Raw genomic sequence first — 3,921 nt, forward strand, 5'->3', positions numbered from 1 at the left:
TTCTCTGCTGAAAACCCTCCAAACACTCCATGTTTCACCCAAAACAAATGCCAGATTCTTACAGTGACCTAATTGGCCCTACATGCTGCCCCACAATTACCTCTCTGACTCTCCTACCACCTTCCACTTTGTTCACTGTACTCCAATTGCATTGGCCTCTGTCTCACATACACACCAGGGATGCTCCCACCTGAAGGCTTTTGGTCTGGTTGTTTTTCCTAGAATGCTCTTCCTACAGTTATCTGCTTGGTTGACTACTCAATGACTTCAAGTCTTTGCTCAAATGTTCTCTTCTCAGTGAGGCTCACCCTGACCACCTTATTTAATACTGTAACCAGCCCATACACCAGCACTCTTGATTCTACTTACCCCTGCTCTACTCTTTCTCTTCTCTACAATACTTCTTAATCTCTAGCAGACTGTACTGTTTATTCTGTTATTATTTATTATCTCTCTGTCCCTACTAGAAATTCAACTCTGTGAGGGGAGAGATCTTTGTCTGTTTTGTTCATGGTGTTTCCCAAGAAAAATATTAATTTGTTACCATTAGACATCATGCTGAAAATATTTGTTGAATGAATGAAATAAACAGTAATAACAGCAAGCTCCCAAAGAAGGAGCTAGCATTTAGGAAAACATCAAGAAGCATAATATCAATGCTGTCAATGGAAAGATCCTGTGCTCTGAAAAAACATGCTATATAAATTTATGGAAGCATAATTTCAGGGAAAGGAATAGGGATGTTGAAACATACTGTGTGGTGATAAAGACTCCAATATGTTTTTGTAAGTGGGACTGGTGCTTTTATTCATAATAGCTATTGCCGTCAACTTTTTCTAGGACATTCCTTAGGCCCATGAAACCTGCCTCATAGGGGCAGTTACTTTATTTTCTTTACAATTGTCTCAGTTGGAGATTCCTAAATTGAAGTTATGGTTGAAATCTGGGTCCCTAAAGATCTAACAAAGCTGAATATTTCTGCCATGTGTTCTTCTCCAGAGCTTACCTTTTCCTTAGCTTTTGAGTTTTCTGGGCATTGAATAATGAGTTCTTTCAAATGCAGTGGAAATACTTTCCTGTGGAACATCTTTTTCTCCTATTAGGATATATGTCTCTAGTGCTTAATTTTCCTCCAAGTGTTTAGCAGTTCAACCTTGTTCTTACGGTGGTTCTTAAATTGGTTTCTTTCCTTTACTTAATACATCCATGACAGGCACAGTTTGTTGGAATTAATGCTTGTGTTCTTTTTGCTCCTTTTTATTTTCTTACCTAGGTTTATTTGTCTAACTTTGAGGCTGAGACTATAAATTGATGGCTAATATTCATTCATTCCTTTTATTTTAATAACAGGGCTCCAAGTTTTAGTTGGATACCTTGCCATCTAACTACAAGACTATATTTCTAAGACTCTCTTGAAGCTTGATGTAACCAAAGTTACAGCCAATGAGGGATAAAAAAAAGTTTTGTTTGGGACTTATGGGAAAACTCCTTAAAATGGTTGTGTGTGTTCCTTCCTTCCTCCATTTTATTCAGAATGCAGATGTAATAATCAGAGCTCAGAATCTCAGACCATCAGAATCAGAACCATACTTTAGCATTGGCAGAGTTCTGATCTGCACACAATTGGTGTCACTGATGACTCTGTGGAGTAGACTCATTACCCCAGCCCTCTGGATTTCCTCTTTGTAAGAGAAATAACTGTGAACTTGTATAACTAGTTCTAGTTTGGGCATATCTTTCACAAGCAGTTGGACCTATTCTAAATAATACAAATTCCTTTTAGGATCCCTCTTAGTGTTAAGATGCCAAAAGTATCCATTGCTCAGACAAATCCTGCCCATATGTATATTCATCTCAGGCTTGTACTTTACTATTTTCCTATCTTCCTCCTCTTTGATATGTTTCATGTTGTTGTTGTTTTTTTATTTGCTTTTCTGGTGCTCATTTTGGCAGCTCATATACTAAAACTGGAATAATATAAAGATTAGCTTGTCCCTTTGCAAGGATGACATGAAAATTCATGAATCATTCCAAACACACAGCCAACATCACACTGAACCGGCAAAAGTTGGAAGCATTTCTCTTGAGAACTGGAACAAGACAAAGATGCCCATTCTCACCACTTCCAGTAACATTGTCAGAGCAATCAGGCAAGAAAAAGAAATGAAACACATCCAAATAGGAAAAGAATAAGTCAAATTATCTCTCTTCGCTGACAATATAATTCTATACCTAGAAAACTCTCTAAATTCTGCCAAAAGACTCATAGACTTGATAAGTGACTTTAGTAAGGTTTCAGGATACAAAATCAATGCCCAAAAATCAGCAGCATTTCTATTTATCAATAATATTCAAGCTGAGTACCAAATCAAGAATGCAATCTGATTTACAATAGCCACCAAGAAACCCCCAAATCTAGAAATACAGCAAGCAAAGTAGTTGAAAGATCTCTACAAGAAGAAATATAAAACACTGCTGAAAGAAATCAGAGATGACACAAATGAAAAATCATTCCATGCTCATGGATTGAAAGAATCAATACTTTTAAAATGTCCATACTGTCCAAGGCAATCTACAGATGCAACCCCATTACTATCACAATACCAATTACATTCTTCATGGAATTAGAAATAACTATTCCAAAATTCATACAGAATCAAAAAGGAACCCAAATAGCCAAAACAACCCAAAGCAAAAATAACAAAGCTGTAGGCATCACAGTATCTGACTTTAAACTATACTACAAGGCTATAATAGACAAAACAGCATGGTACCAGTACCAAAATAGGCACATAGATCAATGAAACAGAATACAGAACCCAAAAATAAACCCACACACCTACAGTCAACTGACCTTCAACAAAGTTGGCAATATTAAACAATGGGGAAAGGTTTCACTCTTCAATAAATGTTGCTGCAACAAGTGGCTAACCACATACAGAAAAATAAAACTGGACCCCTACCTCTCACTATATACAAAAATTAACACAAGATGGGTTAAAGGTTTAAATGTATGACCTCAATTTATGATAACTCTAGAAGAAAACTTAAGAAATACTATTCTAGACATGGGCCGAGGCAAAGATTTATGACTAAGTCCTCAAAAGCAAATGCAACAAAAACAAAAATTGACGGTTGGGACGTAAATAAAGAACTTCTGCACAGCAAAAGAAACTATCAACAGAGTAAACAGATAACCTACATGATGGGAGAAAATATTTGCAAACTATACATGTGACAAAGGACTAATATCCAGAATCTATGAGGAACTTAATAAACTCAATAAGAAAAAACAAACAATCCCATTAAAAAGTGGGCAAATGACATAAACAAATGCTTCTCAAAAGAAGACATATAAGCACCCAACCGACATTGAAAAAATGCTCATCATCACTAATCATCAGAGAAATGCAAATCAGAACCACAATGAAATACCATCTCACACCAGTCAGAATGGCTATTAATAAAAAGTCAACAAAATAACAGATGTTGGCAAGGCTTCAGAGAAAAAGGAACACGTATACACTGTTGGTGAGAATGTAAATTAATTCAACTCCTGTGGAAAGCAGTTTGAAGATTTCTCAAAGAACTAAAAATAGAATTACCATTCAACTCAGCAATCTCCTTACTGGGTATATACTTAAAGGAAAATAAATCATTCTACCAAAAAGACACCTGCACTTGCATGTTTACTGCAGTACTATTCATAATAGCAAAGACATGGAATCAACTTAGGTGCCAATCAACAGTGGATTGGACAAAGAAAATGTGGTACATACACACCAGGGAATACTATGCCACCATAAAAATAATGAAATCATGTCTTTTGCAGCAACATGAATGCAGCTGGAAGCCATAATCCTAAGCAAGTTAACACACAGACAGAAGACCAAATACTGCATATTCTCACTTATAAGTGGG

At 36.2% G+C, this 3,921-nt stretch overlaps 1 non-coding gene across 1 annotated transcript; it reads left to right on the plus strand.

Annotated features, from left to right (window-relative positions):
• Positions 1-1,937: 1,937 nt before the first annotated feature.
• On the plus strand, positions 1,938-2,040 carry LOC115934437 (U6 spliceosomal RNA). The gene has a single exon (XR_004070236.1). It is a non-coding gene; the product is annotated as a U6 spliceosomal RNA (small nuclear RNA).
• The last annotated feature ends 1,881 nt before the right edge of the window (positions 2,041-3,921 follow it).

Source organism: Gorilla gorilla, chromosome 3, assembly GCF_029281585.2.
Source record: "Gorilla gorilla gorilla isolate KB3781 chromosome 3, NHGRI_mGorGor1-v2.1_pri, whole genome shotgun sequence".
Lineage (NCBI taxonomy): Eukaryota > Metazoa > Chordata > Mammalia > Primates > Hominidae > Gorilla > Gorilla gorilla.